Source organism: Podarcis melisellensis (genome assembly GCF_964234715.1).
Source record: "Podarcis melisellensis genome assembly, chromosome: 2".
Lineage (NCBI taxonomy): Eukaryota > Metazoa > Chordata > Lepidosauria > Squamata > Lacertidae > Podarcis > Podarcis melisellensis.
Window position 1 is genome coordinate 48,839,203 of NC_138529.1, and position 26,762 is coordinate 48,865,964.

Consider the following 26,762-nt stretch of genomic DNA (forward strand, 5'->3'; position numbering starts at 1 on the left):
GTGAACTGTACCTTTTAAAAAAGCTCAATGCAGTAGTTGAAATAAGATTACCAGAAGTATATCTATGCTGGATTTGTATTGGTATGTACTTGTAGTTCAGCTCAGGCCCCATCACCTACCTTGCAGGCCACCACTGCTTTTTCTGTCCCTTCCTGTCGCTGCTACGAGGACTCACAAGGCACCGCTGATTGTGCCGCCACCACCACCAGGCCTTGCAGGTTGTCACTGCTACTGCCGACACATACCACGGTTTATGGCAAACTTTTTCTGCCACTGCTGCTTCTGCCTCCTAGCAGGCCTGCTTGCAGTCTGGCAGTCCCACATTATTTGTATTCACTATGACTTATCACCGTACTTTGGATTGTCCTGAATACCACCATTTGGTACCCAAGCCGAAAACCAAAAGTCCTGTTGGGATGCATTCTGGCTTGCCTGCTGATGAAACTGAGTGTGTGTTGATTGATAATATTGTTATTTATCTGTTTTATACCCGTAAGTAGTAGCAGTTGCCAGGACATTGTCCTGCTCACGTCTGTATAGTTAAATCTATATTTCAGACATTGTGGCAGATTGCAGTGTTTAGCTGGTGATTTTGCTAGCTTTAACTGGTGATAACATTGCAATGTTTAGCTGGTGAGTTATCGCAGTGTTGAAAACCAGATATTGCCTTACCCTTACACACATTGTGATTCTCAATATATTGCTAGCTCAAATTTTATGAAACAATTATCACAATGTGAACTTCAAACTGGTTTTGGATATGTCACCCAGTGCCTATATATACAGAAATACACAAAACATTGCCATCTTTCAATAGCTATATTATCTATATCACTGGTCTTCAACTAGTGGATCTGGACCCAGAAGTGGTCATGGCCTGATCCAAGGAAGGTCGTAACAGAAGCACTACCACTGTGTAGTTAGAATATTGTTGCTGTACAAAACTTTAAGACAAACCTCAGCTTCTCAAAGCACTTTTACACAACTTCCAGTTCAAAGGAAATGTTTAAGGTTAATTCTATTACTTCTGAGCAGAAAAATGTTGATGCAGTGTTAATGATTTTATCCAATGTAAAGCAATGATATCATCACAGCTTAATAAAAAAAAACTGGACATATTCCATAGCAATGACATTGAACATGTGTTTCTGTTGGCTAGTTGTTTTGATAATTCTGGAACAAAAATATTTGAGTCAGTTAGATTACTAAATAAAGATCAGAAGAACTCAAATCACTGAGGTAATACACAAGGACATTTACAGAACACTCAAGCTAAGTCTACATGTTTGCTGAAACGGATATCAGCAATTGCAGAAGTACATCACTGAACAAATTATATAAACAATCTAATAAGTTACCCTGGACTTAAGTATAATTAACTATGTATACTTGCTGCTTTAATACTACTCTTTGAGAGCTGGAATTGTTGTGGTTTGTTTTTAATCACTTTCTTTAAAAAGCCCACGATTTTCAGACAAAATACTCTAAAAGGCAATTTATGTTGTTCTTAGTTGCTAAACTAGAGAGAAACTAACTTTGAATTTCATATTCTGCAGAAGAGATGAAGGCAGCTTTTTGCAACTGCTGAAATTAGTAGCACTGAAATCTACATGGGGGGGAGATCATTAAGAGTCATAATGTTACTCCTATACAGAAGCCTCTTAGTGCTCTTTAGCAGGAAAAACAAGGGCAGTAAGAAATCACCAAACTCAACTCAGTCCTGAGCTGCAGCCTCTGTTTAGAGAGCCACATATTACCCATCCTTGAGTTGGATGATAAATTCAGCAGAGGGCTATGTGTTTGTGTAGCTGTAATCTCTGTGTGTGTACATTTCTGGCCTCTTGCCAAAAAGAAAGAAAAGCTATTTATGCATGTGAATGAAAACCCAAGTGCAGAATTTGTACAACTTCCAATGCTTGTAGGATGCCTCAGGTTTAAATCCATACATATTAAAACACAATGCATTATTAATTTACTGGTGCATTTTACAGCAGTTATCCCTTGACCCACAGATTTTTTTTGTCCAGCCATTTTATAGGTCTTTAGGATAATACCTTGCAATTGTAACTTGGCTTCACAACAGAGATATAAGACTTCTTATTTAAGCATTAATTGTTTGAAGTCACTCATTGCTTAAAATACCACTCAGAAGTGTCTATACAACTTCTGCACATAATGGTGAAAAGGGGATGCAAAGGAATATGATTACACCCAGCTTATATCCATATGGAGAGGGATGCATGTAGCCACCCAGAGCCACTTGCATCGTCTTGGGAAATACAGTATTTTTCCGTGTATAAGATGATATATTTTCTTAAGAAAGAATTGGCCAAAATTGCAGGTCATCCTATACATGGATAGCAGGGGGGGCAGGCGATTTGCCTTTACAGTCTGTAGAGCGATTGGCAGTGGTGACCCCCAACTCTGGGCAACCTCCCGTCCCCAAAAGTTGTACAACTTTGGTCAATTTCCCTTGGATTTTTTTTTGTTGCAGTCCCAAAAAATAGCGCTTGTCTTATAGATGGGGGCGTGTTACACGCGGAAAAGATAAAGTAAGTGTTGAAGTGAATTATGCATTGCCATGCTGGCTTTAAAAGTTTCAAACTGATGTTATTGTATACTTTTATTGTTGTGATCTGCCCTGGAACCACTTTGGCAATGCTGAATAGGATTCAAATAAAATAAAAGCAAATGTGTAGAACCAAACAGAAGCGCAAGTGTGCTAATGTCACACAACTAATGTTATGCCCTGAAGATGGAAAAGTTTAATACAATGGTCTATGGGATAATGTTGCTTATTTTGACAGTTTCGATGGTTTAACTTTAATTCTTTAGATATTATGACAAATAAATAGAAGGTCAACCAAACAGCCATCTGTACTGCTTCCTTGTTCAAACTCTGCATTCCAGTTTACCACCTGCTTGTAACACAAGGCCATTGTGGTTATCTTTATTTATCTAGTTTCAGCTATAAAGTTGTGCAGGAACTTTCAGGAACTCTCCCTCCAGTCATTAGCATTGGGGGGGGGAGGTGTCAATTCTTCCTTCAATTTTAAATTAATTAGGCTGGTTGGTTTACTAACATCATATGAGGAGACTAGTCTAACTGGATATTCAGGACACATTCAAACCTAGGAAGTGGGAAACGTAGGAAGTGGGAGGTTCATAACACCCACTCAATATTGTCATGCAATAAACTTCTGGGACAAAATTAAACTAGTGTATTCAAGTTTAAAAATACACTTATTTTATTTGTTATTTTCTGCTCTTTTTTAGTTCAACTGAATGCAGGTGAACAGTCAGACTCAGAAATTGAGCCAAGTGAGAGAGAGGCTGGCTCTGCATATGAAAGCTGGCTGATAGAGATGGGAAGGGGGGGGGTCAAGCTCCCCTTCACAAAGAAGTCACAGACACAGATAGCTGTCAAGCAGGGGGAGAGTTAGGAGGCAATCAGAGGGTTACTAGGCAACCAGCAGACAGGCAGAGGATGAAGTCTGTGTCTAGTGGAAGTGGGGAGGGGGAAGTCCAACCTCTCAGTCCCTGTTCTCGGAGACTGGACAAGGTCAGAGTGCAATGGACCAACTCCTTCATTGGGAGCAGGCTAGAAGCCACACACTCAATGTGTTTTTGTAAATAGAAGTACCATAAAACTGCAGGAGAGTCATTAATTCTTATCGAGGTTTGCTTGCCTGCCTGAGATCATTACATTTTTATTATTTCATTCATCTTTTTTAATGTATGGTTTTGCAAACAATGAACACTGAAATGTCATACACAAGCAATTATTTTAACTGTGAACAACCTGATTTTAAATCCATAAATACAAATACCGTGACTTGATATGTAATTCTAATCATTGTTTTGCACATGCCTTTCAGCACTGCTTAAATCTAATGACCAGTGATCATTCTCACATCAGCAATCTGATGAAAAGCTTGTTAACCTGTTTTAAAAAAGTTTTTTAAAGCCTCTTTCACAAATGAGTATAACTGCAAGGCAGCAGAGGCTTAGGATCAGAGTTTTCTTTCTCCCAAATGGGCTACCTTCCAGTTTGATGAGCCTCATCTGCCTCTCAATTCCCTCCACAGCATATGCAGAAACTGCCTTCTTGGCCTTTGGACTCACTATTGGTCTCGTCTGCTCAATCCACCAGAGTCTGTTTTCACATGCAGGGGGAAGTCCCTAACTCACTGAGAGTTTGAAAGCCATCAGCTACCCATACCTGGTTTAGCCAGCCAGTTGAAGCCGTTCCTGGGGTGTGGCCGCTGTCGCATGCTGACAGCTTCTAGGAGCCACAGCTGAGAGCTGAGTGCAGGGTGGGGACCCCAGAAGGAGCACGATGTGTCCCCACCAGAGGTACTACTCATCCCTGAACCCCCATACATTAATAATAAAAAATAAAAATATAATAAAATAATAAAAATAAAATAATATCATGAATCTAGAACTCATACCATAAAAAAATGCATTCACATATCCTCTATACCCCACCCCAAGCCAATTTCCCTTCAGAGACTGCCCAATATGAACCATCAACCTTACCACCTAAATCTCAGGGGAGGAACAGGGTTAACCTCTTTTTGGCACAACTGCTATTACATTTACATTACAATATATAACTGTGCAAGTGCCATGTGGGGATACTAGGAATTGCTTGAAGTGTCCATTAGCATTCCTTCCTTGATCCTCTTTCTAAACGGCTTAAGAGTTAAAATAGTGATATAAATAGTAAGCTTGGTAACATTTATTTTGCACTCATCTTTACCGACTTCATCAATATCCATATACTCATTTACTGGCTAACTCCCCCCGGCCTTAATAATATGACATCATTATACTTGCATATGTTTGCATGCTGTGTAGGTAAAAACCCAAAGTTAAGCAAACGGGCTTGCTCAAGGAAAGAGACAGACTCCAGATTCCTGTCTGTTTCCTTGTCTCTTGTTTTAATTATGGCCCTAGTAATTGCTGATGTTTTATTTCATTACATGTAAACAGGACTGTTGACACTGAAAGGTAATTTTTAACATAAGCCATAACAGAGATGAAGGAAGAGGAGAAATGATGCCATGAGAAAATGCAGCAGATCTGTGCTGTAGGGGGTCATAGCCTTTCTACACACAACGGTTCATATTTTTTGGTCACAAACACAACAAGAATGCTTTATGCCTCAGGGCTTATTGGGTACATGTACAGTATATTCAGGGCATCAAAAGTGTAACAAAAATCTTATGAAACCTCTATGAACATTTGCGTACTGAGAAAGCCAGTATTAAAAGATGGTTATTGGTCATTTTCCCCTCTTGCTTTTTCAGAACAATTGATCTCTCTTGCTGTTACACATACTTTGTTCCCAGGGAAACTGAAGCCCTTCTGCACTACACATTTAAAGCAGTACCATACCACTTTAAATAGCCATTGCTTTCTCCCAAAGAATCCTGGGAAGTAAGGTTTGTTAAGAGTGCCGAGAGTTGTCCCACCACAGAACTACAATTCCCAGAGTTTCATGGTTAGGCCTGTAATTTCAACATGGGCTATGCAAAATTATTCTGGTGAAGGAAAAACCTCAAAGAAAATTGAAATGTGCAATAACTGTCTTAAACCAGTATTGTATCTTATCCTTGTGTCCCTTAATTGTGATGCATCATAGACAATATTTCTTCATCCTTCATGCCCACCCAATTCTCACCTATCCTACAATTTAAATGCAGCAGCATGGGGTGTTCCATGCTGTTGGTGCCTACACTGCCGATACTATACCTGCCCAAATGCTAGGAATTAATAATCCTCAGAAACTGGTGAACTAAAACATCATTTCCTGGAACATCTAGGAAAACAGCCACCAAAACAAACCCCTTAAGAGAGTTCTGCATATAAAAATGATGAAGGGAACATGCTTCCTCCATCCCATTCCCCAAATCCTCAGATACAAAGGATTCCACCACAGAGTCAACTTTAGCTCATTCACTGCCAGAATAGACCCAGAAGCTACAGAAGACTTACCAATCTCAACAGAGTGGATCCCTCAGATTCAAGAGCACTGCCACCAAAAGGTGCTCTCTTCCATGGTAGGCAATACTTCAGAACAATGTTGTTGGATTCTGATTAATGCTGTACCAACATTTCATTACTATGCTTTGACCTGGACCCTGCTAGGTAGCTTTAGCAGCCATGCACTGTCCCAGGTTCTGATGTTCATCTTATACAACAGCAACAGTTGCATCTGAGAGCATGAAGATGTCTGCGCCTGCCAGCCAAACTGAGCAACCTACACTTCCAGGTACTCCATTCATCTACCATTCAGCACACTTCAGTCACAACCCAAATACCATTCCTGATTTAAAATTGCATTAATCTTCTCCACAACCTATGCTGAACCTGTGGGAGCTGACAACAGGCAATGCTCCTCTGCTCAACCAGTAATTTCATTACACTGCATTCTCTGGACAGGACACCAACCCCTTAATTCCCCCTTAATGCAACCACCAGCCTACTTTTCTCCCTCACATTTTAGCTATCCTGTGTGCTATGACGACTTTATCCAAGATACAGGTTTTTTCAAAGCACGTACTCCTTCCAGACCTTCAGTTCTAATATAGTACTTTCCCCAACAAAACAGTTTTGATGATTTGTCCATCATAACAGCAAGGGTAACTTCTCCACTTTCCCATTTCCATTTTTTTCTTCCTCTAGCACATATTATCTCAATGAAAGTGAGTGAATCATCAACAATCAGGACAGAAGTACAAATGGATACTGTGTTTTCCTGAAGGCACCTGATACCTTATGAATCTATGAAGCAACTGCATTCTTAAGAAGATGGCATTGTCCTTTTAAGACTGCTTATATATTACATGCTAGTAAATCCAATTTGACAACAACCCTGGGGTATTTTGAGCTACATACGGGATTGGAAAGCAAGTTTTGTTTTGCTATTAATGTCAACAGCATGCAGTATATCTTCTTTAAGAAAGCCACACATCTTGTACTGAGAACAGGTATCTGCTGGAGGTAACTACACATTACATTGAACTCCCATGTCCTTCTCAGTTTCACGGTACCAGGGAAATAGTTCAGCAACTTTGCACTTATAGTTTAACAACTAACAAAAGTGATCTGAAGGAAAATGGGCACACCTTAAAAAAATGATTAATTTAATTTATTGACTGCTTTTCAGCAGAAGCTTTCAAAGCATTTTTTCAAGTAATAAAATCATAACACACATAACAAGCAACTAAGTCTAAAACCAGATAAACATTCCAACATGGTGTATTGATGGAGATATTTTTTAGCTATCTCACCCAGAATTCCTTGCCGAGTTTGAATTTGAACTGAAATTATTTCATATTTGTTCAAAATACCAATTTGTTCAAAATATGTCAGTTTCCCAGGTGAGGAGACTAAGAAACATGTCAGGAAGGCCCTGGTTTGAAACTCACCTCAACCATGAATTCACTAGGGGGACTTGGGCAAACCACCTTCCCTCTTCTCAGCCCTCCCCAGCTATAATATGGGAGATAATATTTTCTCACCTTACAGGGTTGTGAGGATTACAACAAGATAATGATTTGTATAGCACTTTCAATTGTTCACAGCGCTTCACATGCATTAACTATATCTACCACCATGCTTTGTTGCTGCTGCTGTAATGAAAGATTGTGGTTTCTACTCCACCTCCCAAAACACACAAACACACAGTGAAGCAAGCTTGCCCCATACTGTGAGACCTGACAATAGACTAGAAGATTACCTTGGTAACCAATGATTTTTGCCCTGGCATAGCAGTTTTCATCTCAAACTTAAGTCAGAGGCGCTATAAATGTTTACTTCCTTCAGGACTAGCATTGTCCTAAATCTGGATGTCTCAGTCTGCCCTGGTTATTATTCAACAGCTGTGTCCCACTGGACCTAGCGCGACAAGCCTTTCTCAGGTGCAGACACACATTTCTGAGTTGACAGCCAGTTTTAGTTTTGCTCAGGAAACAAAAGGGAGTGGAGCAACAACTGCACAGGAATCAATAGGTTTCATCACATACCACTATATTTAAAATATCTCCATACCACTTTTCATCTATAAAAGAAACACCAAAGCAGTGCACATCTCATACAGCAATGCTCAATAATAATAATTTTAAGTATCTATAGTCATCAGCAAAAACATTACGGTAATTAATGACACTAGGGACTAGTACCAACAGTCATGGAAACTCTAAGGTAACAGGTATGCCTTCAATTTATGACAGAAACCCATGATCAGTGCCCACCTGGTATCAACAAGGAAAACACTCCACAATGGAGAAGGCCCTCTTCTGGACCCTCATTCAATGAGCTGTAGGTTGTGGTACAGACAAGAGGGCCTCATCTACAGACCATACCTAAGCAGTCAATACAGGAGAAGGCAGGCCCTCTGATATCCTGGTCCCAATCTGCTTATGGCTTCATAGACCAGAACTAGCACATTAAACTTGGTCCAGTAGCTAGCCAACAGCCTGTGCAGTTCCTTCAGCACAGATGACATGTGCACACAGTAGGAAATCCCACTCAAGGAACCAAGTCTCTGTATTATGCATATTTCTCCATCCAGGCAAGCAAAAGCTATTATCACAGTTCAGTGGTGTGTTACAGTCAGGCATAAACACTCCAGTGAGGGTTATGGCCTGGGGAGAGTCCCAAGGTACCCCAACCCTGCACCAGAATATGCCAAAATACACTATGTCACTAGCACTCCATGCATCAACATTGGTGACCACATGGGAATGCCAACAACTAACCAAATTTCAATGCAAGTGCTACCCCAGGACTAGATCCAAGGGCAAGATGAACATTAGTTCACCCATTTAGCACCTGTGTTTTTGATATATCCCAAAATACTGTTTCAAAACTGGAATTCATGTGAAAATTCTCAAAATAATGTATCTTAACATTTAAGTGATTGAAAATTGTCTTAATGGAAAAACACAGTCATGTCATGAAAATTTAACTGACTGGAGAGACTAAACGGAAAGCATCAAGATGTCAAATTAGATTTTTGATCCTATTAAGATGAAATTCTCAGTGACACTAAAAACACACAAAACCCCCTCTTTTTAGAATATGCAAGTATATTTCCTACAGCACTAGTAAAAATAAACTGAGTTTGCTTAGTGTGTCCCAGAGGAAAGCAAGATAGAGTTGAACGTCCTAAGCCTGTATGAACACGATGCAAATTACCTACCTTGCTTAGGGGTATCATCTAGCAAAGTGCTGCTTATGCATGAACTTCAGCAGGATGGTGTAATGAATTTAGTACAGTCACTGAAGGCTGATGAATAAAGGACCAAAGCTGGTATTTGCTGCAGCAATGTGCTTCCTGTCAGCTGGCTTTCTTCTCTCCCACTATAGTGCACAAGCAGTTAAATACTGGCACCAACTTGAAATTAGTTTATTGCTCTTCTCAATGTTCCCTTTGTCTAACTGTGTGCACAGCATGTAGCCAGAGGGCACCAGAACAGCATCAAGCAGCTGTGCTGCGAAGCTATTCTTACCTAGGATTTAATTGGTTATTTGCCTCCAATCAGCTGCAAAACCTGAGCAATCTGTGATTCTCTATCTATTGAGACCTTATAAAATGTCAAGCAAAGAAATGGGAGGGGGGATTGAGCAAGCAGTGCCCAGCCATTAGGGGCATCCACACAGAAAACAAAGCCTCTGAGAGTCAAAGTAAACAAAGGATGCTTAAGCTGTACTGGAATGTTCAGGCATCCTTGCATGTATTCATTAATTTCAAGGCTGAGCATATAGTTCTAAGATAGGTACAATAGAAATGTTATGGTGCAGCATCACCTAGGCCACATGGAAACTGTGCTCTAGTGCAGCTTCTGTCCAATCATGCTTAAAACCATATTCTTCCAGGTTCCACTTGGTCCAAAGATCTTTAACAAAAAGAATTGCCAAGTTATTGCTTTTGCAAAAGCTGAAGAAGACACACATAATTTTCCTTCAATGCTGATTTCAAACATTTCTTAAAACATGAGCAAATGAATATGGTTCTAAATGTAGCGCAAATGTTGCCATAAACAGTCAAGAGACTCTAGGACTTAGCACATGGTGTTGGCCATTGATCTGTTTTGCCACCAGGTGTGTTACCCACCAAGTAAGAGGAACTACCTCATTCAAGTATGAGGTCATATAATTTATGTGACTCGTTCAGTATCAGAAAGTCATCTCCCTACTTTGCTTTCCCTTCTATATATAATGCAGGTCTAGACAGCAAACACAAAGGTCATGGAAAAGATGGGAAATAAACGTTTTCTGACTATTCCACCTCCCTTAATAAGCCTGATTAATGTCACATTGCAAATATCCAGCCACCACTCATAAAGTTCTCTCTTCTGGGCAGACAACAGTCTTCTAGATTTGGCTTCCAGGAGCAGAATCTAGGAGCATATCCTGGCTCATTATCACATCTCAATCTTCATGGCACTACACTTACATCAATTACAGGTCATTTGCTGTTCATTTTTAATCCCTTGAGATAATAAAATGTCAAAGAATTTCACATGAGTGGGATGGTGCCTGACAAATGCTTCACATTAGTGAAACAAAGGTTTTAGGAATGAAGAACTTTCCACAGATTCAGATGACTTCTGTACATTTCTCCACAGAAAATACAGCTGCTGCTCAGACAGAAGCTGTGACTTCTGCAGGATTAAAGGAGTATGGTTTGGGGTGATTTCATTGATACACTTCTCATCCTTTGATATCACTGATATACCCTAGCAGCAGCAATGTTCAGTGAAATTTTTCATAGGGGAACAGATAGGGCCCGAGCCGCTAGCTTGTGAGAGCAATGGGGGGGGCACATTGTGACATATTGGTGTCACATGTGTGAGAATCACATATCTCTCACTAAGCCAGGCAGAAGCTTCCCAGGCTTTGAGATGGAGGTGCCAGGGGAACATTTAGGGGACTAACCTAGTCTCCCTAGTCCAATGATCACATGCCACTGGCTAGCAGCAATAATGAAAATGCATCAGTGTTAAGAACCTAATACTTTATGGTTAACAGTAGCATTTATAGGTATAGTGTTGGCCCCAGAGTATGGACTGCATGCGTATGCAGAATGTGAAAGATTATCCTCATGGGATATGAGTGGTTTTCCTCTACTATATTGTAAATGCTTAGAATGATATTTTGCATAAATCCCATTAAAAAACAACAAAACAAACCTGTTTCAGGAGAAAAATACTGCTGAGACTGCAGCTTTAAAATCAATACTAACCCCGACTGTAGTTTTTATTTAAAAAAAACTACAAGCATGTTACAGAACTCATGTAATGGCACATACTGGATTACTCCCCATAAGCCAACAAAAACAAATCATTTCTCTCTGAAACACCCCAAAGTCATTGAATAAAAGCACACAACATCTGTCAGCTTCCTGAAGTTGCTCACCACACCTTTAACTCTTCCAAAGCAAGTCTTTTTTCTTTTCTTTTTTACATCCCAAATACAGCATGGAGCATGCTTAAGTTCACCTCTCCTACACTGAAACCTCAGTTTCTCATTATAATGGAATAATGCAATCCAGGTGACTTACTCTTAACACAGAGTCACGACAGGGGCCCTATAATTTTCAGTTCCCCTCTGAACTGTTTAGCCAATTAGAATGGGTGGGTACATGTTAAATTGTTATCTCCCCTTAGCTGCAAGGTACCTAGAATGAACCTCTGTCCATGTTGTATGCAAGCCAAACATTCCTGGAAAGGCTTTTCACCCTTCCATGCAGAACTTTGCACCTTTAAGCTTTTATGATCTCTCCCAGTCCCTCTTCTTCAGGAGAGCTTCTAAAACAGGTATGGGGGGGATTTGTGGCGGTCCAGATGATGCTAGACTAAACCATCATCAACCCCCCACCCCAGCCAGCAGGGTCAATTAGCAGAGAGGATGGGAACTGTAATATAACATCTGTGGACCCAAAGGTTCCCAAAAGCAACCATTTTATAACAACTGAACAAAACACAAAGTGCAGGAATTACCATTCTTTCACACATGTACATGAACTTTCAGTGCTCAAAGAGATTCTGTCTTTGAGGGAAAAGTTAAATATTTAATTATGTGATTAGTCTTGGTTATACTTGAAATGCTCACTGAGCATTTGATTCAAAATCCACCTAGCCTCACATGCTCACCCTGCTCCCATAACCAAAGAATTTAGGACAATTTAAACTAGTTTTAGCAAGCTCTACAGAATATCTTTTTGTTACAAATGTTGTATCATAGATTCCAATTTGTGCAAAGCCAAAAGCAAGGAACAGAAAATAATGGCACTATCAAGACACAAGCAAGTACCAGAAAACCCCATTCTTGCGGTATCATGAAACCACATGCGTCAGAACCCCCTTAAGGTTTTTATGACAAGAACCACCGCGGCAATAAAAACAGCTTTTGATTCAGGACACTTCAATAAGCATTTACTCTAACATTTAACATTTATCGAATCCATATGAAATCTAACTGGGCTGTTTCATGCTACTGCATGAAGCAAGCCAAGGACTGATCATTATAATGCCTGCTCAATAAACCTTCTCCCCAAATGTCAATGCAATTTGCTGTCCAAGAAAAAGGCTGAACATGCAAACATTTCCAGGCACATAGCCCTTGCAGCTTCAGTCTCCTTTTCGCACAACATTAGTGGTTTTATTTTGTTTTTTTACTTAGAGACATTGGAACAATCCTGGGCTTTGACTTGAAAACATGAGCTTAACGTTGTTGCTTACTTATAGATCAGGCTTCCTCAACCTCGGCCCTCCAGATGTTTAAAGACTACAATTCCCATCATCCCTGACCACTGGTCCTTCTAGCTAGGGATCATGGGAGTTGTAGGCCAAAAACATCTGGAAGGCTGAGGTTGAGGAAGCCTGTTATAGATCTAACTGCAATACTGTGCAAGTCGCATATCCAGCTTCAGCTGCATATCTGCAAAAGAACATATGTGACTTATATCCTGTATAAATAATTAAGGATATAATCCTAATCACGTCTACTCAAAAGTAAATTCCACTGCATTCAACAGGCTTACTCCAAGGTAACTGGGGTTAGGACTGCAACCTATATCAGGCCCATCACCAGCCTAAAAGTAGGGGAAGGGACCTAAAAAGTAGGGAGGGAGTTTATCCCACAGTGAATATTAAAGCTTTATTTATATTCACTGAGGCTATATTGATGGTGGTAATGGTAATACTGATCATTATGGTTTACCTGCAACAGACCCTGTAGCAGCAGTAGGCCAGGCCACATGAGAAGGATTTCTGGGGTTGCCAGAGCACAACACACTCCTCCTCAATTTCCCTCTGTTCTTCATCTCTTTATTTTCATCCATCCATGCCTTGTCAGGTTTACTTCCCATGTCTCTTCCTTAGCCCCTTAGCTCCATTCACTTCCTTGTTGCCTCCATCTCACCCTTCCTTTTTATCTTTTCAATCCTCATTCTTCCCTCTCCATCCTTCACTTTTTCTCCTTTCCGCCCTTCTCCTCCATCTCTCTCTTTCCTGACTTCTTTCCAGTCACTGTCCCTCTCCTGAATCAAATCTGTCCCTCATTCCTAGAAACAACTCAGGATTGTATGTACATGGCCAGCAAGAACCTGCCAATGGTGGAGCAGGGACTTAGGAGTTAGGATTCTTCACCTCCAGTAATAATGCAGTACATCAGGTTCATCTCCATCCTGCACTCCAAGAACCAAATTACATCAAGGCAGAAAGGCAGCTCTGAATAAAAACAGAAGGCCTTCTCTTACACACACAAATTTAAGTACAGTACATCAAACCTATTTCCATTCAGAATTTAACTGGGCCAGCCATCATAAAACATGAAAGCTAATAGGAGTGAACTCTGTAATGCAAATGAATGGACACTGCTGCAGCAGCTAGCATGATAAAATATACGTTCTTGCTCCTTGCTCAGGGTGGACTTGCATAAAACGAAAGAAGAGCCCTGCTGGATCAGCCCAGTAGCCCATCTAGACCAACACTGTTCTCATAGTGGTCAAGCCAGGTGCCCACGGAGAGCCTGTGGGAAGGACCCAAGCACAGCTGCAACCTCCTCACTTGTGGTTCCCAGCAGCTGGCATTCAGAGGCGTTCCACCTCCAACAGTGGAGAGGCAGAACAGCCATCATAGCTAGTGGCCATCAATCGCCTTATCCCCTACGCATTTGTCAAATTCTGAAACCCATCCAAAACAACCCAAGCATGAATTATTCATCCTGTTGATTTGCAGAAGCGCATATAAATTCCAGCTCTTTCTGTAGCTGTTGCTACAGCAGGGTGATGGAAAACCTTTTTTTTAATAATATTTATTAAAGATTTTCAAATATAACAAAAAAAGCCAAAATTAAAACCTTATTTTCATTGGCATCTTTCCAGGACTTCCCCTCCCCTCCCCCTCTTGTATTCCAATTCTTTCAAATAAATTCAACAAATTCTTACCCCAAATTTTAAACTTATTATCATTGACCCAATTAAAAAAAATATTTTCCCATCCCCTAAAATCGACCTGATCCCTTCCACGAGTTCCACGAGTTCCCCTCTTTAATATGCAATACAGATTAGAATAGAAAAAATAGAAAAAAGAATAAAATGTAATTTAACACGGGATTCCAAGTTTCCCTCCCCCCTTTCCCGGTTGCGTTCCCAATGTCCATCAATGTCTACTGTCGTCCTGGAGCTCCCACATCTAAGCCATAGATCTTCACCAGTCCGCTTTGCCGTCTTTTTAATAGTCTTTGCCGTCTTTTAGTCATCTTTAATATCGAATGTCCAATCTTGGAAGGAGTCTGACTCAAAAAGGTCCATTTTTTCCATCCAGATCTTTGTATTTAAGAGTAAAAACTCCATTTTTATTTCTTTAGACCTTTCAAATCTGGATGTCCTAAATGTTCCCACTTCCAACTTTGTCCAGTTCTTGTTATTCTTGTTGTTCTTGTTGATCTCTCTCCTCCTTTTTTTCCTGCTCTCCTGCACAAATGTTCTAATTCCAAAAGCTTCTAATTCCTCTGCAGAGGCTTTGTTATTCAGGAACAAAACATTACGTCAAGTCCCTTCCATTCTTCAATAGATAAATCTATTGTCTCCTTTAGTGTATAGACCTCTGTAGACAAAATAGTGTTCCACTTCTGCAGTTTCCCAGGAGATAAAAAGTCCTATTCCAATTCCATGCCAGCAATACTTGTAGTGTCCCACAGCTCCTCTAGAGGGATTATAGTAACTCTGTTTCCTTCCAGATCACACCCAACAGTCAAAGTAACTTGTTATTCCTTGTTTTAAACAATTTATATCCAATTTGTAGCAAATGTAACCGGCAAAGTCCTGTAACAAAGTTCTTTTTTTGTTCTTCCGCTTTGACAGCTGTCAAAACCTCTCTTTCTCCTCTCCCGGCGCTCTCACGGGTCACTCCCGGGGTTCCCGGGGGGGGGGTTGCATTTTAATTCACATTCCACTTTTCTCCTCCAGCCCAGTCTTATAATTTTCCATCGCGAAATTTAATAACTTTATCAAAATAAGGTTGCACTCGATCTTAGTTGTCAAATCCTTTACTTTAACTCCTCTACAACAGGGGGGAGGCTGACTTCCTTTTTGCACCTCCCCCGCTCGCTCCGAATTTAAAAAAATTTTTTTTTCCTTTTTAATCCGAGTTCCAATTACTCACGGGTTATTCTTTTAAGTCCAAATTTTCAATGGAAGAAGTCAGCGCTCTCCGTCGAATGGCATGCGGCTTCGCTCGGCAGGGGAAGCAGAGGACTCATAGCACCACCACCCCCCTGTCACCCGCTCCGCAGCCTTTAAAAAGGCTCCTTCGCGGGTCGGGGGCGCAAACGGTGCCTGCCGAGTCACCATGTCCATGGGTTTCAGCGCCCATGGTTTTTGAGGGTCCCCGCGTCGCCGGCACGGTAGAACCCAGCCCCTGCCGAGCAGGCTCCCTCCGGAGCTCGGAGGGAGTCCGCCATTCGGCAATGGCGCCAACCCGGAAGTCCCAGGGTGATGGAAAACCTGAGGCCCTCCAGATAAGTGGTACCTCTGGTTACAAACTTGATTCGTTCCAGAGGTCCATTCTTAACCTGAAACCATTCTTAACATAAGGTACCACTTTAACTAATGGGGCTTCCCGCCGCCGCCATGCAATTTCTGTTCTCATCCTGGGGCAAAGTTCTTAACCTGAGGTACTACTTCTGGGTTGGCGGAGTCTGTAACCTGAAGTGTTTGTAACCCGAGGTGTTTGTAACCTGAGGTACCACTGTACTCCCCAAAAGCACCCACCAACAAGGCCAACATTCAGGAATGGTGGTGGTTGTAATATAAGGCCAGAGGTTCCCCATCACTGCTATAGCATGACTGATAGTTATACAAGAGTCACAGCTTTGTTCCTACCAGCTGAAACATTATATTTATGCTGCTTCGAGGGGGCATATCAAAGTGCATCCCACATATAGGCACCATGCAGTCTCTGCTAGGTTACTGGGGCCCTTGACCGAGGGGGAGGGGGTGTTGAGAGAAAGAGTTAACACCACACACCTGAGAGCAGGTTAAAGCTCTTTGGGGGCCAAGTATCAACACTCTCCTGGTGCCATGGCATTGTCATGGCAAATTCTGCTATTGTCCACTCCCAACTACGGCAAAAGTCCAATGATAAAAACTTAGCCAAAAGTATACTGGCAGACAGTCCAATAGTAAAATAATCATAATAACGGTCCATGCTTTTACAATCCATCGACTGTAATAGCCATAGGCCTGGGTAAAGAGGAATTTTTTACCTGGCATCTAAAGACAGGTGTCAGATGATCCTTTCTGGGGACAGTATTCAACAATCGAGGAGCCACCACAAAGGAGGCCCATTCTTTTGTTGCCACCCTCTGAACCTTGCTGGGAGCGGAGGAAACATACAAAAGCGCCTCCGATAAAAAGTGCAGGGTCCAGGCCAGTTTGTACCGCAAGGTTTTAACTAGCAAAGAAGAGATATAAGCTAACTGTTTGATCGATCTCTTGACCCATGTGTGGCTTAGTTTAGAGTTTCAGCATGGGTGAAATAAGCCCCACACCTGGAATCTGAAATCTATCTATTGAGGACCAGCACTTTTTTAAAAAAAACAACCCTGGGGCTAGTACCTAGGAGTTTAATTTCCCTTCCCCCACCCCTCCATGTTTTAAGACTATAAATCTTAAACTCGCTGTCCCAGGAGTAAGCCCAACTTGTCTCCTAGTAATGCGATGAATTTTGTTGCATGCTTCAAATATGCACCAGAAACATTGTGGCACACATTAAGATTCTGCGGTGCTGAACTGTTTAATAGGCATCCCCTCCTTACCTCAACACCTAATCACAGTGCAAGCTGAGTGCTGATTACATTTTCCATTATTTTCAATAATTGTTCACCTAATTATATAAAACTGGCTTAGCCTAATTTGTCTTCTTTCAAATTAATTTGCTTTTCGGTGTACATTAGTGGATGCATCTCCCACTGTTACTCGTGTGTCTGCAACCACTTTTATTCATTTAGGGCTATTTTCTCTTTTAAAATGAAATTATTTGGTTTAACAATAAGGCTAATAGAATTGCATAACGTGAACAAATCAGAACCAGCTGCTTTGGGGGGAAAGCAATCTAATCCAGTTTCCCCCTCTTCCTTCCCCAAGGGGTCTTTCCATGGGTGTAGCCAAGGGGGGCAGGGAGGGCAGCTGCCCCCCTAATAATAAAAAAGACTTAACAAACTGAGGCTTTATCCTTGCTCCCCTACACACACACACATAAATCCTGGGTCTATCCCAGGTTACAAAGTGTCTTCTAGAATGGACAAAAAATGTAGTTCTGGCAGATTCCATTATTTTCTCCCCCCACAAATGTAAAATTGTTATACTGTATCTTGTTGCTGATCCACAAACATGTTATTGAATATAATTATTTCCATTAGTGGCTTCCAAAATAAAACTAGGTATAATTCCATATGATGAGTTTCCCTTCACCAAGTTACTGTGAAACTAAAATAAAATCTGCTTTAATCAGGCTTTCTACCAGAATCAGTTTTTTTTTTAAACCAACAGGCACCCAGCAACCTAGAGACTTTTAAGAATGCCTCCCTAACACTGGAGTCTAAAACCAGCGACAAATCACCATAAAATGCAATATAAAGAGGGAAAGCAAGAGTGTGGTTTTGTTTTCTTAAATTTTTATCCCCTCCTGCTTTTCCTAAAAGGGGGGGGGGCATTTTAGTAAGGTAAGTTTGGCTACCAGTAGTGACTTGGCCAAGGCCATTCAATAAAATCATGGTCAAGGTAAGGGATTTCAGCCACAGCTTGCAAATCCATAAATGAGCAAGCAAGCAACCATTATTCATGTAGGTTGGAACTATATTTCCGACCAGTTACCAAAACAGATTCTGAGAAAAGAAAGGATCAGAATATTTGATGAATATTGAAAACAATGAGATTAGAGTGATTGGAGTGGGAAGTAAGAATGTTGTCACAAACCATAGCTACAGCTCATGGCCCCATTAGAAGTGGCATAATGTCGCTGAGTTGCAGAACTGCAGGGGAGGGTTTCCTGCAGCAGCAGCAGCAACAACAACAACAACAAGAGGGCTGGACTAGATGACCTGGAAGTCTCTTCAAACTCAGATTCTAAAACGGAAACATCCAAAGTTGGAGATTCAAGTTCCTTAGTATCCGAGCCAAAACCTCATTGAATTTCAGCTCAGCTCCTAAATAACTTTGGCCCATTCCAAGGTGGCCCACTGCTTTCCCCTTCCTCCAATACTTATGAAGTGGTGCACAAATTCTCAATCCTTACTAAGGACCTGGAAGCCCTGGTAAACCACAATTCCAACAAACAAACACACCCACCCACCCTATGATTCTTTGCACTGGGTACTTTCTGTGGGTAAAACTTTGGGGTCTACTGAAGGGCAGTGCAACAGCCTCATACACATGCATATGTATAGCTTCTGCAACTGCTATTGGAAGGTAAATTGTGGGGATGGATGCTTGCAAGTAGGGGAGGAGGGGGAACACTGTAGGGAAGTTCAGGTGGCATAGTGTAAGTCTTGCAAGGAAGCATTTCCATCCCCCCCTCCCAAAAAAAAATCCCACAGAAAAAGCCCTATTTACACCAACAACAACAACCTGGAAAAAAATTGTATGAAAAGCTCAGAAATAATAAGTCCATTTGAAATTGAAAGGAAAGGGGAAACTCCTATTCCCAGTAGTACAGTTATTTCACAAAGTTATGGAAACCAGGATTTATATTGTGTATGCACACAAACATTCACACACTGAAAACTCCATAAAGAAATTACAATGTAAACAAGTATTTATTCCAACACCCAGTAAAACATTAAAAAATTGCTTCCCTTTTTCGACCAAACGTCATGGCAACAATCTCGCTATAAGACTATCTTGCAAGAGAGAGAGAGAAAGCACAAACAGCATGATTTTCCTTTCAGGAGAAAACACCAAGGGTGTGTGAAAGATGATATCTCTACCTGGTATTTTCACCTTGAAAAATGGTGTGTATAATATTAGCCAACAGCTGCCTAGTTCCAGCACTAAGATGTTTTACAATCTGTACTCCCGTCTTGTCCCTTGGTATTTCACAGCTTCCTGCAGAATGCAAAGCTTTTTATATTAGAGACTAACTGCAACAAGCTTTCCCATCAGAGATGCAACTATAGCCAATTCCATGAAGGAACTTTGGAGCCTTTCCATCTGCCCCAGGAACCTTACCAAGAAAACGGCCTCCATGTTTCCCAAGGAGCAAGAGTCACTGTTATCCCAGCCATTGCCAAATGGTGAGCCGCACCTTTGCCTTATGGATAACCTGCAGAAATTTCCAGCAGTGAACACAGGAGGTGAAAGAAAGCAATAAGTATTCAGGTAAACAGAAGGTGAAGCTGCTACTTCTGAACAAACACACAAACACACGCAATTTTATTGGCGATTCCACATATGAAGCACTGAGTACCTATGCTGCTGTTAGCTATTTTAAATTCTTTTAAATTTTGTATTTTAAATTTGTAACCTTAGGGTGAAAGGGGGTAATAAATAACAGTAACAGTAACACAAAAGATGGGATACTGCCCTCTCCGGCTCACTCACAAACCAGAGGACGTAGAGTGCTTTAAATAACTTTGTTTCTAAAGCAAGTGGCATCATATGCTCTAAGCCGGTTTCTTCTACCTTTACAGTGGACCTAGTTTGGGTACCAAGGTATAAAGAAATGAGGAGGGGTTTATTTAATGATGGCTACAGAACAGCAGCTGCAATACCCAGGCATTCGATTTTTTTCAGTGACTCCGAGTTCTATCTCGTTGCATTGCAGGAGGATTATTTAAGATGCCTCCAAAGAAAGATACAATTAAGACTTTCCAGATTCCCCCCCCCCCAGTGCTCCAATAATTCAAACTCTAATGAAAGATCCATTAGCAGAATACACTTTCACTGCTCAGTCTACAGACAGGCAGCATTCACAGAGTGTTCTCTGTTAACTACTCATGTGCCTAGGAAGTGCCACAGGAAGCTGCCTTATTTTAAGTCAAGCCACTGGTTTTTCTAGCTTAGTATGTCCACACTGAATATGAGCTAATAGCATAGTAAACTAGTGTCACTTTTAAGTTGACTTTCTCTGCGGTTAGTTTTCACCGAAAAAAACATCAAACAAGTAGAGGCATTACTGCGATAACTGCCCCAACCTGAAGAAGTGTAAGTGTCCTCACAAAATTGTGACAACAGATACTCCTTGTTGATCCATTGCAAGCCACCATGGTGCTTATCTTTGTACTAGGTTCATCTCTTTGTGTCTCCCTTGTCTTTTCTCCCATCGATTGGACATCCCATGCGATCACAAAAAGTCAGCCTATTTTTTTTATCTGACTCTTTGCATGAGTGTACATTGGTCATTGGTGCACTGACTTGGAAACCATGGGTTCTGAGTTCAAACCTCTCCATTCATCCACAAGTTCAGAAGATAGCCTCAGTTAAATTACTCTGGGCTTCAGTGAACCCAGTCTATAAAATGGAATCAATAATGACGTTACTACAGAGGTTTGTTTATTTATCACATTTGCATCTGATTGCTTAATTATGGCATGTGGGGGGAACTGTACAACTTTTGAAATTTTCAAGAAATTCTTCAGATACGCAAACCTTGAGGGAAGCAAGTGTTCTTGCCAGCAAGTTAAAAGAACAACTGAGTATACCCCTTGAGTCATAGGAAAATCCTATGCAGTGAAGGAACAGTGTTTTATATTAATTCAGCAGCTACTTAAAGGAGCCGACAAGTCAGATAAAACAGCAGCTAAAGTCCTATGATCTAACTATGTGCTGATTTGAGTATTAAGCTGCAAGTAGTTGGAGGAAAGGCTGTGACACCTTACTCTTAGATATGCAAGTCTGGAAATTCGGGAGAGATCTACTCATCATTAGCAGCAGCCAAAGAAAATGAAATTGTTATACATAAGAAATGCTTAAGCCTTCAAGCATCTACCAATCCATAGAAATATACCAATTCAAACAGAGCTCAGCAGAAAATTCCTTCCTGGCACATATCCAGAAATGTTCTTCCAATTCCACTTTTCTCTACTGCTGATTGGCAGTTCAGTAGAGAAAAAAGCTGTTTCACTTGTCCAAGCATCATCAAAATGTCACTTAGGTGACAAACCTATACTTACTAATGAGAAAGGACCATTGAATTCAGTGGATCTTATTGCAGAGTAGACATGCACAGGATCATGCTGTAATGTCAGCAGAGTCATTACTATAGGAAAGCATCAATAAAAAAATTTAAAAAGTGAGTGCAAATAAACACAAAAATTGTTCTTGAAAAATTTAGTAACTGAATGTGTATGTGTGTAGCTGGACACCTACAATAATGGCATGGTGGAAAAACAAGTCATTTGAATGTGATGTGTGCACCTGGCCTTAAAATAAATAATCCCTTCACTTATGCGACCATATCAATATTCACAGATAACAGGGTACAAAACTACATGTTTTAAAAAATGCAAATAATTTTTTTACTGGAAATGATTTGAAATTGCAAAGCAATTTCAATTACATAAATTCATATTTGCATTTGTGATATGATCCTATACTTGTAACATGAAAAGTATGACAGCTATGGCTCTCAAATCCTGTGGTGGTAAAGTTGCTCCCTTAATAAATGGAAACCTAAGACTACTTCTTGCATCGCTGTGTGGTACAGCATATTATTGAATCCAATGTGTTCTATGTTGAATTTTTAAGTTCAGTTCATTTGTGTGTCTTTCCTCGCATTCATGAACTGGCTCCCCCTCCCTATATATTATGTTCACACACACACACACACACACATTTTCTGTGCTTAACAGCAAGGCAAAACTGACTGCAATGAGTTATTTACTTTGCTGCAGTTTAATTCTAGGTAGCTCCAAGAAACTGCAGCCCTTCTCCATTAACATACACTGCTCTTTCTTCCATCCACTGTTCCGCTAAGTAAAAGAAACATCTTCCACAATGCTGTGAACCTCAATACCATAAAAACATACAGGACACTCACCATCCCAACCCCAAGCCCAGCTTTGTTCCTGCACACCTCCTCCCCTCACTTTCTACCTCTTAAAGGATACTTGTGCTTTGTTGCCTACGCTCCATTTGTTTGCACCATGCCCAGTATTCAGTAGTAGTGAAGTAAAGGTTTCTAACTTACATCAGAGGCTATCTATTATCACCTGGGGCAGCCCCTTGCCAATACACAACTTCCTTATAAGTAATTACCGTACAGAGCAAAGCAAAGCACTAATCAAACACAGTTCAACGTTTCCTCGGGTTCCTCTTTTCCACGTTCCTCTTTACATAACTAACACACACCGTAGATACTACATCACCACCTAGTTACTTGGTCAGTATGCATTTCCACTGGCAGGAAACTTTTGCTTTTGATACTCATGCATTTTATTATTCCTTTCGAAGGAAAAAAAAACCTTTCTAATGTACCGTTACTTCAGAAGATATCTATTACAGAACTTCCCTCTCTGACCAGGTAAGAAATTATGGAGCAAAACAAAGCAATAATAAAGCAAAGTTCAAAGTTCTGCCACCTTCCTTTACCTACCTCTAGCACAATGTATAAACTCTCTAGCATCACCTAGCTATTAATTCGATGGACGCATTTGGACAGGCAGGAAACTTTTGTTTTTGACACCCTCTTTCAGACCAAGGTTATATTTCTTCTGATCCGGATTATTTACGTTGGGCTGCTTCCCAGGTATTGTCATATTTTCCAGCAGGAAGGCTGCCTTCTTTTTAAGAGTCCTCTACTCTAGCAAATTACTTCCAGGCACTATCTGGAGGCAGGCGACCCAGAACCACCCGATAGTGCGCGTACGAACATGCCTTCGAAAGATAGATTCTCCGTAACAACTTCCGGGAAACCTATCAGCAGCGTGCAAGCCAATAGGGGATTGTTTTCAGCCCTGCAAACCGGTATTAGTAGACGCAAGAGTACCTCTGAACATATGCAGAATACCTCAACATCCCTAGGCAGCCTGGCAGAACCTGTCCTCATGAGGGGGGTGGAGAGGCAACTCTGGCTTACTTTCCTTTTTGGAAAAGAGGTCCAGAGATAAAATAAACCAGCGATCGGAAATAAAGCAACTGGGGAGACTGGGACGCGCGCGCGCGCACGGGCATCGCAGCAGGAGCGAGGTCTCACCATTGCAGAGAGAGCAGCCCGGACGCCCCCACCATGGTCCAGCTGCCCCGCTGCTCACGTGGCCGGCTGCATCTGCTCTTCGCGCCGTCGTCTCCTCCGGGTCGAGGCCAGGCGGGCGTCTCGCACAGCGGGGAAGGAGCGCGCCGCCTCGACCATTCGCTCCGTCCCGCGTCTTTCACTCACTATCCGGCGCCGCGGAGGGAAGTCAAAGCCGCTCAGCCGCCTGCTAACACTTTGCGCGCCCCTCCGCCGCTTCAGTGAAGTTGCTGTCCCGGGATGAAGCGACAGGAAAGCCCGCGCCGAGCAGACCTTCAAGCTCCTTCACGGGCTGCCTCCTCTCTCCTCCCGCTTTCCCTCCAGCTGCCTTTCTTAGGTAGGCAGCGCGCTGCCTGCTTTGCGCCGGGCCAGTCAGTGGCAGCCAATCAGAGCGGGCTCCCCGCCGGGCGCCTTCCTCCGCTCCAGAGGGGGAAACGGAGGAGGAAGAATAATCGGTGGGGAGCCGCAAAGCAATTCGGCCACGAGGGAAACCAGGCGCTTCCCCGGCTTGGGCTACGGTACCTTGCAGTGCTGCGCGAGCGAGCGAGCGCTCTCTCTGGAGGGAAGGAAAAGGCGCCTGTTGGGAAGCCTCTCTTCTCTTTATATCACGAGGCGGGGGCGGGGGGAGCGAGGCAGCTGCCCACCTCCGCGGAGTTTTCTGCGTTTCCCTTCGCGCTCGTGGAAGCGCGCGGGCGACCGCGCAGCCAAGTCTCGTGGAAGCGCCTCTGCCTCCTCCGCACGCCGCGGGTCCAACCGTCCGTGGCAACAGGTGCTGCTGATCTCGGCTCGGGCTTGCCGAGCGGCCGCCGGCGTGGGAATGCGCGCGCTTTCCGGTCAACCGCAGACACCTGGCCGCCGAGTCCCTCCAGCCGGGAGTTGCTTCTCGGTCCCAGGCCTGCGCTTTAATTGGCTGCAGAGGCGGAGGACAGGCAGCAGGAGGGGCTGCTTCTCTCAGCAGCGAGCCCAGAGAAAGCGGAACTTTCCCCTGCCCTGCAAGTGTACCCCCAAAGTAATGGGGAATCTTCAGGACAAGGAAGGACTAAAGAGTAAACCCAACACAAATCCGGAGTGGAGTCCCTAAAGTGGTTGGATGGCAGCTTGTACGTCTCCTTCCAGCAACCCCTGGTGCCAAGCCTATTGCTCTGCTTTCCTTTGGACAAGTGAGACCAAGAGGGAAGTCTTGTCGCCTGGGCAGCCCGGGACCTCCATAATACTGTCCAGGCTTGTGCCCCAGGAAGCTCACTTTGCTGCTGCTAACGCAGCGGTTTGATTTCACCCCCAGAGGTGCACTCCATTGTCTTTTGAGAAGGGCAAAACTAGGCTTTATTTCACCCAGGACGCTTCATTGGGGGGGGTGAGCTAGCCACCCCCATAGCTATAGCACTGCTTTTGAGACAGACAGATGCCAGCAACAAGGGGCTCTTTACTTTAGGCTACAGCCTAAAATAGGTTGGGGGATCTGCGGTCTTTCAGACTTTCCTGGCCTGTAGCTCAGTGGAAGAGCACCTGCTGCACATGCAAAAAAGGTCCCAGGTTCAACCTCAAGTGTCTCTTGGCAACAGACCGCTTCCTGAAAGGTCAGAGAGCATCTGTCCATCACTGTAGACCAGTGTTTCCCAACCTTTTTTGGGCAAAGGCACACTTGTTTCATGAAAAAAATCTCGAGGCACACCACCATTAGAAAATGTTTAAAAAATTAACTCTGTGCCTATATTGACTATATATAAAGTAACTCTCTTTAATAGGAATCAAATAAACACAAAGAAAGTATTTTATAATTACTTTATTATGAAATAGTAAGTAAACAGAAATATGAAAAATTATAAAATACTTTATTCAGTGCGCCTTTTGTCCCTCTCCTCGAAATGCTCCAACTCAATGTTCCTCCGCGGGCTGGCCATTGGAGAGCCGTGTCGCCCACACCGCAGCCCAATACAATATGAACCCTCCCCTCGCAAGCGGCAACCCCTCCACACTCCCCACCTTAAGCCTCCACACGCGCCCTGCCCAAAGAGATGCCCGCCCGCGCGCGAGGGGATCCTTTACCTCAGCATCCCGCCAAAAAAAAAAAAAGGGCGGGAGACTGCGGTCCCTCAGAGGCTGGGCATTAGGAAGAAGCAGCCGCCTTCATCCAAGCAGGAGCAGTAGCAGCTGTAGCTGTAGTAGCGCCAAGCTGTGCCAGGGACTCCGTGCCCATGAGGGGAGGGAGGGGAGAGGGGAGGCAGCAGGTCGCCCTCTTAAGTCGCGCGCGCGCAGGCACCACCACGCATCCCTCGCGCCCTCTCGCAGAGCCCCTGCTCAGCACCTCCCGCCTCGGGGACGCCCGTCATGAGCCGCTGAGAGGCCGCCAAGCCTCCAGGCTGCTCCCATTCAGCCTTAGGCGCGCGCCCGCCTCGGGAAAAGCGGTGCTGGGAGGCGGAGAGAGAGAGAGAGAGAGAGGACGCCGCTGGCCGCGTCCCACCCTCAGTCAGTCGGCTCGGAGCTACTGAGGAGAGGGAGGTGGGGACGACGGCGCGTCTGTTCCGCTCGGGGCCAGCGCGCCCCCGCCCCCCTCTCCAGAATCCCCAACTAAATACGATGCGCTAAGGGAGGGGGGAGAACCCACCCACAAAGAGGACACCTTTCTGCAGGGCGCCTAAGGCCTCTCGCCGCCCGCCTCGCCCGCCTCCCTCCCACGGCACACCAGGCAACGTCTCGCGGCACACTAGTGTGCCGCGGAACACCGGTTGGGAAACACTGCTGTAGACAATGCCCAGCTAAATCGAGCAATGGTCTCATGCAGCTTCCTATGTTCCTTTGGCCATGCTGGCTGGTGCTGATGGAAGTTGGAGCCCAACAATATCTGGAGGGGTTCAGAATCGCCATTGGGCCTAAAGGGGACAAAAGAATAGCATGGGAGGTCAGGTTTTGGCAGCTCACAGACTTACCTGCTGGGATTCATATTATTTGGCCATAGGAATTATATATGGTAATGGTGTTGTCATGGAAAGTTTTTTCCATAACTGAAAGCCA

At 43.0% G+C, this 26,762-nt stretch overlaps 1 protein-coding gene across 7 annotated transcripts in view; it reads right to left on the minus strand.

The window, feature by feature from the left end:
• The window catches only part of HTR4 (5-hydroxytryptamine receptor 4), a 166,578-nt gene extending 142,524 nt beyond the window's left edge, over positions 1–24,054 (minus strand). For 5 of the 7 annotated variants that reach the window (XM_081899186.1, XM_081899189.1, XM_081899192.1 and 2 more), the window contains exon 1: positions 23,715–24,054. The gene's annotated coding sequence lies outside the window, so the exon portion shown is untranslated. Of the gene's footprint in view, positions 1–9,214; positions 9,333–23,114; positions 23,691–23,714 lie in introns of those variants that run through there. The other 2 variants (XM_081899187.1, XM_081899188.1) reach the window with 2 other exon arrangements.
• Positions 24,055–26,762: the final 2,708 nt, after the last annotated feature.